This window comes from Oncorhynchus keta, unplaced genomic scaffold (genome assembly GCF_023373465.1).
Source record: "Oncorhynchus keta strain PuntledgeMale-10-30-2019 unplaced genomic scaffold, Oket_V2 Un_contig_7094_pilon_pilon, whole genome shotgun sequence".
Lineage (NCBI taxonomy): Eukaryota > Metazoa > Chordata > Actinopteri > Salmoniformes > Salmonidae > Oncorhynchus > Oncorhynchus keta.
Window position 1 is genome coordinate 1 of NW_026289249.1, and position 13,749 is coordinate 13,749.

General features: G+C 44.7%; 2 long non-coding RNA genes across 2 annotated transcripts; one reads left to right on the forward strand and one right to left on the reverse strand.

Annotated features, from left to right (window-relative positions):
* Positions 1 to 7,249: 7,249 nt before the first annotated feature.
* LOC127926180 (uncharacterized) lies at positions 7,250 to 8,135 on the reverse strand. Its single transcript, XR_008123526.1, has 4 exons — positions 8,061 to 8,135; positions 7,749 to 7,883; positions 7,478 to 7,612; positions 7,250 to 7,343 (listed from the first exon to the last, which is right to left on the reverse strand). It is a non-coding gene; the product is annotated as an uncharacterized LOC127926180 (long non-coding RNA).
* A 2,584-nt stretch (positions 8,136 to 10,719) lies between these two features.
* LOC127926179 (uncharacterized) lies at positions 10,720 to 11,910 on the forward strand. The gene is made up of 3 exons (XR_008123525.1): positions 10,720 to 11,307; positions 11,390 to 11,725; positions 11,792 to 11,910. It is a non-coding gene; the product is annotated as an uncharacterized LOC127926179 (long non-coding RNA).
* Positions 11,911 to 13,749: the final 1,839 nt, after the last annotated feature.

Below are 13,749 nucleotides of genomic sequence, written 5' to 3' on the forward strand. Positions count from 1 at the left end.
GTATGTGGACTAGGTGCTTGGGTTAGGTGCCGGTATGTGGACTAGGTGCTGGTTTAGGTGCCGGTATGTGGACTAGGTGCTGGTTTAGGTGCCGGTATGTGGACTAGGTGCTGGTTTAGGTGCTGGTATGTGGACTAGGTGCTGGGTTGGGTGCTGGTATGTGGACTAGGTCCTGGGTTAGGTGTTGGTATGTGGACTAGGTGCTGGGTTAGGTGCTGGTATGTGGACTAGGTGCTGGTATGTGGACTAGGTGCTGGGTTAGGTGCTGGTATGTGGACTAGGTGCTGGGTTAGGTGCTGGTATGTGGACTAGGTGCTGGTATGTGGACTAGGTGCTGGGTTAGGTGCTGGTATGTGGACTAGGTGCTGGGTTAGGTGCTGGTATGTGGACTAGGTGCTGGTATGTGGACTAGGTGCTGGGTTAGGTGCTGGTATGTGGACTAGGTGCTGGTATGTGGACTAGGTGCTGGGTTAGGTGCTGGTATGTGGACTAGGTGCTGGGTTAGGTGCTGGTATGTGGACTAGGTGCTGGGTTAGGTGCTGGTATGTGGACTAAAAACAACCCATTGGTCTGGGCACACTGTCCCGGCTCCATGGGTTCTCCCACCAGAGTTCAACGGGTCAAATCTGTTCCATTTCCTCAATTAAAAAGGAAGTAGGCCTAAAAACTTAATAATTCTAATAATAAAAAAAAAAAAAAAAAAAAGATCCTTGATTTCTCACGTTCTCTTTCCTCATCACCTTCTCAAAACCAATTGAACGAGAAGGACAAACCAAAAAAAATCAAAGAAATGAAATTGAGATTCTCCCTTAGTGTTGTGACTGCAGCCCACCATGTTGTCTCAGGGGCCCCCGCCTGCCTGGGAAACGATGTAGGGTAAAACACAAGAGCTGAGCCGGGGCCAAGGCTACCGGGCTGAGCCGTGGGGCCAAGGCTACCGGGCTGAGCCGGGGGCCAAGGCTACCGGGCTGAGCCGGGGGGCCAAGGCTACCGGGCTGAGCCGGGGGGCCAAGGCTACCGGGCTGAGCCGTGGGGCCAAGGCTACCGGGCTGAGCCGTGGGGCCAAGGCTACCGGGCTGAGCCGTGGGGCCAAGGCTACCGGGCTGAGCCGTGGGGCCAAGGCTACCGGGCTGAGCCGTGGGGCCAAGGCTACCGGGCTGAGCCGTGGGGCCAAGGCTACCGGGCTGAGCCGTGGGGCCAAGGCTACCGGGCTGAGCCGTGGGGCCAAGGCTACCGGGCTGAGACGGGGAGCCATGGCTACTTGCGTTACCACGGAAACCTCCAGATAATAGCAGCATTGTGTTGTTGTATAAGACCATGTTTAGAGAACAACAGCAGTACGTCGAACCCGAGGCAGAGAATCTATTGGTCTGGTCATTTATGAACATTTGAACATCTTGGCCACGTTCTGTTATAATCTCCACCCGGCACAGCCAGAAGAGGACTGGCCACCCCACATATGCTCTCTCTAATTCTCTCTTTCTTTCTCTCTCTCGGAGGACCTGAGCCCTAGGACCGTGCCCCAGGACTACCTGACATGATGGCTCCTTGCTGTCCCCAGTCCACCTGACTGTGCTGCTGCTCCAGTTTCAACTGTTCTGCCTTATTATTATTCGACCATGCTGGTCATTTATGAACATTTGAACATCTTGGTCATGTTCTGTTATAATCTCTACCCGGCACAGCCAGAAGAGGACTGGCCACCCCACATAGCCCGGTTCCTCTCTAGGTTTCTTCCTAGGTTTTGGCCTTTCTAGGGAGTTTTTCCTAGCCACCGTGCTTTTACACCTGCATTGTTTGCTGTTTGGGGTTTTAGGCTGGGTTTCTGTACAGCACTTTGAGATATCAGCTGATGTACGAAGGGCTATATAAATACATTTGATTTGATTTGATTTATTGGCTCTTCAGGGGGCCAAAAGGGGAGGGTTCAAACCACAACAGAATTCTAAAAACGGGGTATTATGTTGATTTATTATCATTATCATTATTATTATTATTGTTATTATTATGATTATTATTACATATTATTATTATTATTGTTATTATTATGATTATTATTGTTATTTATTATGATTTCATAGTTGTTATCATCATCATCATTATTATTATTATTATTGTTATTATATAATCTATTATTATTGTTATTATTATTATTATATTGTTATTATTATTATTATTATTATTATTGTTATTGTTATTATATATTGTTATTATTGTAATTACTTTATTATATGTTATTATTACATTATTATTATTATTGTTATTATTATTGTTATTATTATTAATGTTATTATTCTACCTCTTAACTAGGCAAATTAGTTAAGAACAAATTCTAATTTCTTTGTTTACTGAGGTGCTGTCACTCAGATATCATGTCGTTTGCTTTACGTAGCATTTTTGAAATCAAACATAATGGCTCAGTTAAACAACAAGTGAGCTTTTAATTTAGCTCTGCATTTTCACTGGATGTTGGCCGGTGAAAGGTTAAGAACACATTCTTATTTTCAATGACGGCCTAGGAGGGTCAACTGCCTGTTCAGGGGGCAGAACGACAGATTTGTACCTTGTCAACTCAGGGATTTGAACTTGCAACCTTTCGGTTACTAGTCCAACGCTCTAACCACTAGGCTACCCTGCCCCCCAAATTATGTTGATGTCAAATATAAAAATATATAAAAAGAAGGTTCTTACCTGTTGACCAGCCCCTGTATCTTAACCTCCGTCCTCTTCACTCTCTCTCGCGCTCTTCCATCCACTGTCCTGTCTTCTATGGGCGGGTTCCCTGTAGAGGCAGAGTGGTGGGGGGAGGGGGGCGTTAGGGTCTATATACACCACACAAGGGCCTTGTGTTCCTGGGGGAGCTCCGACTATTGGGTCCTGTCTCTGGGGGTACTGACCAGAACATGTTTCTATTCCGTAATAGGGTGAGCCCTACCCCTCACGTAGTGCGCCCTACCCCTACGTAGTGCGCCCTACCCCTACGTAGTGCGCCCCTACCCCCTACGTAGTGCGCCCTACCCCCTACGTAGTGCGCCCTACCCCCTCGTAGTGCGCCCCTACCCCTACGTAGTGCGCCCCTACCCCTACGTAGTGCGCCCCTACCCCCTACGTGAGTGCGCCCCGCCCCCTACGTAGTGCGCCCCGCCCCCTACGTAGTGCGCCCCGCCCCCTACGTAGTGCGCCCCGCCCCCTACGTAGTGCGCCCCGCCCCCTACGTAGTGCGCCCCGCCCCCTACGTAGTGCGCCCGCCCCTCACGTAGTGCCCCTACCCCCTACGTAGTGCGCCCCGCCCCCTACGTAGTGCGCCCTACCCCTACGTAGTGCGCCCCTACCCCCTACGTAGTGCGCCCCGCCCCCTACCCCCTACGTAGTGCGCCCCACCCTGCCCCCTACGTAGTGTACCCTACCCCCTACGTCGTGCACCCTACTCCCTTTGTAGTGTACCCTACCCCTACGTAGTGTGCCCTAACCCCTACGTAGTGTACCCTAACCCCTACGTAGTGTACCCTAACCCCTACGTAGTGTACCCTAACCCCTACGTAGTGCACCCTACTCCTTTGTAGTGTATTGCTACTTTTGTCCAGGTTCTGGGTTTGGAGCCTTGTTTAATCAGTCTGGATATTATGCACAACTTTTATGCGACAAGACACTTTTATTTTTTTAATAGTTGGCAAATTTCCAGAACGCCATCTCTGCCTATAAAGAGGGAGAGTTGGAGGGTGAGGTCTTTCTGGAGAAGCAGGTCGAGCGGGGGGAACTCTAAGTTTGTTGACTTCAGGGTCACCAAGGGAACAAAAAGGCCAGTCTGACACCAAGCAGCTTCACGACACTACTGCCCCCTCCACCACGGCTCAATACCCCCTCCACCACGGCTCAATACCCCCTCCACCACGGCTCAATACCCCCTCCACCACGACACTACTGCCCCTCCACCACGACACTACTGCCCCCTCCACCATGGCTCAATACCCCTCCACCATGGCTCAATACCCCCTCCACCACGACACTACTTCCCCCTCCACCACGACACTACTGCCCCCTCCACCACGACACTACTGCCCCCTCCACCACGGCTCAATACCCCCTCCACCACGACACTACTGCCCCCTCCCCCACGGCTCAATACCCCCTCCCCCACGGCACTACTGCCCCCTCCACCACGGCTCAATACCCCCTCCACCACGGCTCAATACCCCCTCCACCACGGCACTACTGCCCCCTCCACCACGGCTCAATACCCCTCCACCACGACACTACTGCCCCCTCCACCACAGCTCAATACCCCCTCCACCACGGCTCAATACCCCCTCCACCACGGCTCAATACCCCCTCCACCACGACACTACTTCCCCCTCCACCACGACACTACTTCCCCCTCCACCACGGCGTCATACCGGCTGCTCGAGGAACCACGGGGTCATAACGGTAATGTCCTACCGGCTGCTCTAGGGATCACGGGGTCATAACGGTAATGTCCTACCGGCTGCTCTAGGGATCACGGGGTCATAACGGTAATGTCCTACCGGCTGCTCCAGGGACCACAGGGTCATAACGGCTGCTCCAGAGACCCACGGGATTCAACAAAGCCATAGTTCAGTACTCAAAGCGGTTTTGAGGTCATGTTTTGGTTTCGGGGTACAGCCGGGAAATTAAAAGGCACATTCACAATGTTCCTGGTGTTGTATGTTGTGACAGAATTGTTATGTTGGGCCGACACGTTTCCACTCTGATGTGACGTTTGTGACCATGTGGGAGGTGGGAATTTACCAGATGTGAAGTCATAAATACCAGGTGAATGCATAAATACCAGGTGAAGTCATAAATACCAGGTGAAGTCATAAATACCAGGTGAAGTCATAAATACCAGGTGAAGTCATAAATACCAGGTGAAGTCATAAATACCAGGTGAATGCACAAATACCAGGTGAATGCACAAATACCAGGTGAATGCATAAATACCAGGTGAAGTCATAAATACCAGGTGAAGTCATAAATACCAGGTGAAGGCACAAATACCAGGTGAATGCACAAATACCAGGTGAATGCACAAATACCAGGTGAAGTCATAAATACCAGGTGAAGTCATAAATACCAGGTGAATGCACAAATACCAGGTGAATGCACAAATACCAGGTGAATGCACAAATACCAGGTGAATGCACAAATACCAGGTGAAGTCATAAATACCAGGTGAAGTCATAAATACCAGGTGAAGAGATAAATACCAGGTGAAGTCATAAATACCAGGTGAAGTCATAAATACCAGGTGAATGCATAAATACCAGGTGAAGTCATAAATACCAGGTGAATGCATTCATGAGATATGAACTCATTGGGGTTGAACGGCTCAATGGCCAACCAACCAAATAGATGCTGTTATAGATGTCATTTCCTTAGTAGGGTGAGGTCAGAGGTCACCACGTGGGAGAAGTTGCTGATCGTCAGTTTCCCCATGGAGAGTCGTAAAAACATTTTTTTAAGGTCAAATAGTGGTTGTCCATTTTCAGATGCCGTAGCCAGTATGAGACCCACAAGTCAGAACAGAACTGACAGCCCCCCTCGAATAAACACTTAAGTGTGTATTGAGAAAGTGAATGACCATTTAAAGTAACATAGAATAGAAAACAGAGCCAGAGCTACATAGAAAGGCTAACACGCGCTAACCTCAAGCGTGTTGGAATGCATCCCACACTCACTGCCATGAACAGTAAGTCAGTGTCTGGCGGCGCGTGACTAATGTAGCATTCCAGCCATGATGACATCAGCCTTCATTAGCATGAGGATGATGTCACAGAGGCTGGCTGCTGGTTCCTCTGTCCAGGAAAGTAGCCCTGATAGTTAGCGTAGGGGGTGAGACTACTACAGAGGCCTATAGGGGGGTATGATATGCTGGGCTACAGGCCTATGGGGGTATGATATACAGGCTACAGGCCTATAGGGGTATGTTATACAAGCTACAGGCCTATAGGGGTATGTTATACAGGCTACAGGCCTATAGGGGTATGATATACAGGATAGAAGCTGGGGACGGGGTAGGACCTGGGGCATGGGGGTCAGGATAGAAGCTGGGGGACGGGGTAGGACCTGGGGCATGGGGGTCAGAGGACGGGGTAGACCTGGGGGATAGGATAGAAGCTGGGGGATGGGGTAGGACCTGGGGGATTGGAAGAGGGGTGGGTAGTAGCTGGAGATGGGAACAGGGGTGGCTGGAGGGGGTCACAGGTCTTTTGTCTCCGCATGAACTGTATGACTACAATGAGCTACACAAACAGCCGTCCACCACAGAAGTGTGACAGGGGTTTCATTGAGCCTTTAGAACAGCAGCGCTGACTCAGCAGGGGGCCTGGCCGCTCGGTCGCTACATTACAACAGAACTGCATGTGCTGCGTGTACCAGACTTTACCTCCAGTATGTCCTCCCCCTACACACACCTACACACACACACAAACACAGGAAAGGCCAGGCTGACCGAGTCAGGGCTCTATAAATAAACCACACACTGGGTCCAGGGCTCTATAAATAAACCACACAGGTACAGGTCTCTATAAAATAAACCACACAGGTCCAGGTCTCTATAAATAAACCACAGGTCCAGGTCTCTATAAATAAACCACACAGGTCCAGGTCTCTATAAAATAAACCACACAGGTCCAGGTCTCTATAAATAAACCACACACAGGTCAGGGCTCTATAAATAAACCACACAGGTCCAGGTCTCTATAAATAAACCACACAGGTCCCAGGTCTCTATAAATAAACCACACACAGGTCCCAGGGCTCTATAAATAAACCACAAACAGGTCAGGTCTCTATAAATAAACCACAAACAGGTCCAGGTCTCACCTGTTTTGACTCTTGAGTTTGTTTCTTTGTTGGCAAACAGCTTGTATTGAGAGCTCTAAAAAAGGAAAAAAATAAAGATGGGTCAGTTCACTGATCTGCTCCCGAGGAGAGGCACCGAGGTTCACGGTCTCTGCATCTCAGAACAAGAGGTGTCACTACAGACCCTGGTTCGAATCAGGCTGTATCACACCCGGCCGTGATTGGGAGTATCGTGGGGCGGGCACAATTGGCTCCGCGTCGTTCAGGTTTGACCTGGTTTATCCTGCTCACTAATAAACTCCCAGTCAAAGACCAGTCAGTTCATTTATCCTGCTCACTAATAAACTCAAAGACCCCAGTCAAAACTCCTGTCAAAGACAGTTCATTTTATCCTGTTCATTTATCCCCTGCTACTGGTCAACTCCATTTACCTAGCTAGGGACCCATCTACCAGGGTTAGCGTCAACTCCATTTACCTAGCTAGGGACCCATCTACCAGGGTTAGGGTCAACTCCATTTACCTAGCTAGGGACCCATCTACCAGCGTTAGGTCAACTCCATTTACCTAGCTCGGGACCCATCTACCAGCGTTAGGGTCAACTCCATTTACCTGACTGGGACCCATCTACCAGGGTTAGGGTCAACTCCATTTTACCTAGCTAGGGACCCATCTACCAGCGTTAGGGTCAACTCCATTTACCTAGCTAGGGACCCATCTACCAGCGTTAGGGTCAACTCCATTTACCTAGCTAGGGACCCATCTACCAGGGTTTGGGCCAACTCCATTTACCTAGCTAGGGACCCGTCTACCAGGGTTTGGGCCAACTCCATTTACCTAGCTAGGGACCCATCTACCAGCGTTAGGGTCAACTCCATTTTACCTAGCTAGGGACCCATCTACCAGCGTTAGGGTCAGCTCCATTTACCTAGCTAGGGACCCATCTACCAGGGTTTGGGCCAACTCCATTTACCTAGCTAGGGACCCATCTACCAGGGTTTGGGCCAACTCCATTTACCTAGCTAGGGATCCGTCTACCAGCGTTAGGGTCAACTCCATTTACCTAGCTAGGGACCCATCTACCAGGGTTAGGTCAACTCCATTTACCTAGCTAGGGACCCATCTACCAGGGTTTGGGGCAACTCCATTTACCTAGCTAGGGATCCATCTCCAAGGTTTGGGTCAACTCCATTTACCTAGCTAGGACCCATCTACCAGCGTTAGGGTCAACTCCATTTACCTAGCTAGGGACCCATCTACCAGGGTTAGGGTCAACTCCATTTACCTAGCTAGGGACCCATCTACCAGGTTTGGGTCAACTCCATTTACCTAGCTAGGGACCAGTCTACCAGCGTTAGGGTCAACTCCATTTACCTCGCTAGGGACCAGTCTACCAGGGTTAGGGTCAACTCCATTTACCTAGCTAGGGACCCATCTACCAGCGATAGGGTCAACTCCATTTACCTAGCTAGGTACCCATCTACCAGGGTTTGGGCCAACTCCATTTTCATTCAATTTCATTTAGGAAATACACTAAAAAATGTTTTTCCAATCAGAATTGTTTTTTTTTTTTTTTTTTTAAGGAATTTGGTTAACTTTCTGAGATTGACTGGAATTGACAGTGTTGGACCAGTAAAGGAAAAGGTTGCTGGGTCAGATCCCCGAGATGATAAAAAAAAATTACTAAATCTATCGATGTGCCCTTGAGCAAGGCACTTAAACCCTAATTGCTCCATCTACTAAACGACTAAAATGTGCAACAAAATGAAAAAATAAAAAATAAAATGTATATGTAGGGAAGTAACTTGCAACACACACCAACCAACACATGGGATTTGACAGTCAAACTATCCATTATATAGCAGCCAACCGTTGTCACGGGTGATATCCTGCGCCGCGTCGTGATTCGTTTAAGTTCACAAACAACAAAAAAGCTGCCTGTTACCTTTACTGTAATGGCAGCCTTCAAAATATAGATATGAGCCTGCTACGAGTGCTCATCTAACCAAACACCAACCAGCATTTCACTCAGGCTTGTGAATAAAAATAGGTAAAGTATGATCACACACATTTATAGTAACGTATGATCATTTATAGTAAAGTATGATCACATGTATAGTAAAGTATGATCACATGTATAGTAAAGTATGATCGCATTTATAGTAAAGTATGATCACATGTATAGTAAAGTATGATCGCATGTATAGTAAAGTATGATCGCATGTATAGTAAAGTATGATCACATGTATAGTAAAGTATGATCGCATGTATAGTAAAGTATGATCATATGTATAGTAAGGGTATGCATGTGTATAGTAAAGTATGATCACATGTATAGTAAAGTATGATCGCATGTATAAAGTATGATCGCATTTATAGTATTATCGCACGTATAGTAAAGTATGATCACATTTATAGTAAAGTATGATCGCACGTATAATAAAGTATAATCACACGTATAGTAAAGTATGATCACATGTATAGTAATGTATGATCACATGATCACATGTATAGTAAAGTATGATCACATGTATAGTAAAGTATGATCACATGTATAGTAAAGTATGATCACATGTATAGTAAAGTATGATCACATGTAGTAAAGTATGATCGACGTATAATAAAGTATGATCACATGTTATAGTAACGTAACGTAAACACTGCAAGTCGCTGTTTTCAACGTATCCTTTGCCGTTTTGTTTCATAGCTAGTAAATTAATAGCACAAAGAACGACAAATCCTAAATAAGCCGATTCCACCTCACGCTGCAACACTTCCTGTCAAGAGCAGAGTGAAAGATTCATTTATTTATTTTGAAGCGCTGCCCACGGGCATACAAGTTGGTTTAATTGACTTGAAAAGAAAGTCTACTGAAATTAGACGTTGTCCTCGTGTTTCTTGGTTTAGTTATATTGTTTAGTTTAAAAGCTAGGTTGTTTTAAAAAAAAATGTTTGAGTTTCAACTGTTAATAAAGAGAAGACTCTTCTACTAGTCAGACTTAATCTCACAGAGGTATAAACATAACAAGTCATGCTACCATGGTAACCCGCAGGCAAAAAAAAGTGTTTGTCTCAAAGGTGATATTTTGGTAAATAGACCAAAAGAAAATTCCATATCTACCTCTTACTCATAAAACATTTGTTTTTTTAGAAACATTACAGAGCATACTGGTCTGTTTTTTGTGTGTTTTACTGGTATAATTTTAGTGCCCCAAAAGTATTTTGGCGGGTATTTTTAATTATCTATTTGCCACAGTGGCTGGTGGACCCAAAATAACATGTTATACCCTGGCAACAATTTATTTATTTTTTGATGAATCACCAGAAGTGACCAAAACAGGGTTTGCCATGCCTACTACATGTCACCTAGTACATGATGTACTATGGGCCTGGGCAGAGCCAATAAGCATGTTGACCACATAGAGATGTTAAAGGTAATAGCTTTAAAGTAATAGCTTTAAAAAAAAAAAACAATTGACCAATAGAATTACAAAGAGGGGTTGATACAGATACAAGGAACGCCCCGAATTGCCGGCTGCAGTGGCACCTCACTGAGTCAGCGAGCCAAAACGTGAAGAGTTTAAGCCTTTCCACCTAACTAGTCAGAGAGGAAAATAAAAGGGGGTTAAAAGTTTAGTGTTGATCTGCTGATTAGCTTTAACATGGGCTGTAATAATAACGAGCTCTGTCTCATTCACACGGTGCAACAATAACATATCCTATGTTTAAAATGTTTATACTTAAACTTACTACTTTAGGAAGCACTTGTTTGGTTTGATAAAAGTGCAGCAAAAACCGATAACTAGCTAACGTATAATGTAACTAGCTTGGCTACTCCTGGGCATAAACCCCTTGTTGTTAGCTAGCTAACAGGCTAGCTCAAAATAGCTTACTGGCTATCAAAAACAACCCAAGGACAAATAAGAGATGTTGCACACTAAAAATAAAAAATAAAAGTTATTTGTTAATAAAAACCTGTGCCATGGTTTACGGTGAGGACATTCGTGATTTATTTTATTTTTACAGATTCTGCCGCCGCGTATCCTAGCGACGACTTGGGTTGGATTTATGCTAGTTAGCAGTTAGCATAAACTAACAAAACACCGTTTTTTTTTAACTAGCTATGGTAACAACTAAAATCACAATCGATCAAACGGTTAAAAAGGAGAAATCTTAACATATGTGTTGGCAGTATTGATGAAACTAAAGTTACCGAAGAAAAATCGCCTTATATTTGACGCCCTTTAAATTCTGCACCACCGACAACATTTAACGAACAAAAAGTTTCAGACCGGGTCGTCCACATACCGGTAATATTAACTAATCAAATCGGACAGTGCGTTTCAATCTAACCTTTCGATACTTTTAAAAACAAGTCTTTTCGTCATTTTCTTCCATGAAAAAAAAAACACACACTACCGCGTAACTACCCGACTATGAAGCTAACACGTGAATACAAGCAGGCTAACATGCTAACATGCTAACAGGTTAATACAAGCGGGCTAACATGCTAACAGGTTAATACAAGCGGGCTAACATGCTAACACGTTAATACAAGCGGGCTAACAGGTTAATACAAGCGGGCTAACATGCTAACAGGTTAATACAAGCGGGCTAACATGCTAACAGGTTAATACAAGCGGGCTAACATGCTAACAGGTTAATACAAGCGGGCTAACATGCTAACAGGTTAATACAAGCGGGCTAACATGCTAACAGGTTAAAGCAAGCGGGCTAACACGTTAATACAAGCGGGCTAACATGCTAACAGGTTAAAGCAAGCGGGCTAACATGCTAACACATTAATACAAGCGGGCTAACAGGTTAATACAAGCGGGCTAACATGCTAACACATTAATACAAGCGGGCTAACAGGTTAAAGCAAGCGGGCTAACATGCTAACACGTTAATACAAGCGGGCTAACACATTAATACAAGCGGGCTAACAGGTTAAAGCAAGCGGGCTAACAGGTTAATACAAGCGGGCTAACATGCTAATACGTTAATACAAGCGGGCTAACATGCTAACCACCAGCGGGCAAACTGAACTACGACAAGCTTTCCCTGATTGCCCGGTGAGCTGCGTAACACATCGATACTGGCTCGGGGGGGAAAGAAGCACGATTACACAACCTGGAAAACGTCTTTTTAAAAAGAGCCTTACCTCATAACATGTAAAGGTGTAACAGAGTGGAAATGGAAGCCGGCTGTAAAAAAAAGAGGCTAAAGAAATTCAATGCATTTTTGTCGCTTTAACAAGGAGAGACATTTGTCCTTCACTCGCAAAACCTTTTTTAGATTTTTTTTTTTTATGTTGCTGCTGCTTTGCCCCTCTGCTCGCTGTGTGTATTCCGGGGGGCTGCAGGAAATGAGTTGCACCACTTCCTCTCGAAGGCGCACAGAGACAGAGACACACACACACACACAGACCCAAAATGGCGCACAGAGACACACACACACACACGCACACACACACAGACCCAAAATGGCGCACAGAGACACACACAGACCCAAAATGGTCGCTTTGGAGTAGAGCACTGCGGAGTGCCTAAAGTCTAGTTTCTCTGGAGTTATAGTAGCAAGCTACAGTCTTACTGGTAACTAGTGTTTGCGTGAAGAAATACACGACTTCAAATTCTATAGGGTTTGTTTTAAGAGTTCTAAGTTGATTAATAACAGTACCATTCACATAACAGTAGGTGCAAGGTTACCAAAGTCCAAGAGCTGATAAGAGAGTAAAAGTTCTTATCAGCAAGTTATTGACAACAAAACAATAGCGCTAATCAAATCACATTTGGTTTGTCACATGCACTGAATGCAACAGTGTGATGCTTCCTTACAAGCCCTTAAACCAACAATGCTGTTAAGGAAAATAAGTGTTAAGTAAAAAAAAAAAAAAATACAAGGTGATCAACTAAACACAAATGCATATTTTGTCAAATATGTCTTGAGTGTTGAAGTGAGCACCTGGCTATCTATAAAAAAAATTACAATATTTTTAAAATGGTGCCGCCTGCTTAACAGGAATTTGAAATTAGTTATACATGTACTTTTGGTACTTAAGTATATTTAGAACCAAATACTTTTACTCAAAGTAGTATTTTACTGGGTGACTCCTACAACTACAAAACTAGTCTTTTTAGACTGTGACTCCTACAACTATAAACTAGTCTTTAGACTGTCATCACTACAACTATAAACTAGTCTTTAGACTGTGAATCTACAACTACAAACTAGTCTTTTGACTGTCAACACTACAACTATAAACTAGTCTTTAGACTGTGACTCCTACAACTATAAACTAGTCTTTAGACTGTCATCACTACAACTATAAACCGGTCTTTAGACTGAATCCTATTCTCAACTATAAACTGGTATTTAGACTGTCAACACTACAACTATAAACTAGTCTTTAGACTGTCAACACTACAACTATAAAAGTCTTTAGTCATCACTACAACTATAAACTGGTATTTAGACTGTGAACATTACAACTAAATCAAATCAAATCTAAATTATTTGTCACATACACATGGTTAGCAGATGTTAATGCGAGTGTAGCGAAATTCTTGTGCTTCTAGTTCCGACAATGCAGTAATAACCAACAAGTACCCTAGCTATCAATTCCAAAACTACTGTCTTATACACAGTGTAAGGGGATAAGAAACATGTACATAAGGATATATGAATGAGTGATGGTACAGAGCAGCATACAGTAGATGGTATCGAGTACAGTATATACATATGAGATGAGTGGTCAGGGTATTCTGTTTAGGACAGATATCAAATCAAATAAAATTTTATTTGTCACATACATGGTTAGCAGATGTTAATGCGAGTGTAGCGTAAATTCTTGTGCTTCTAGTTCGACAATGCAGTAATAACCAAACAAGTAATCTAACTAACAATTCCAAAACTACTACCTTATA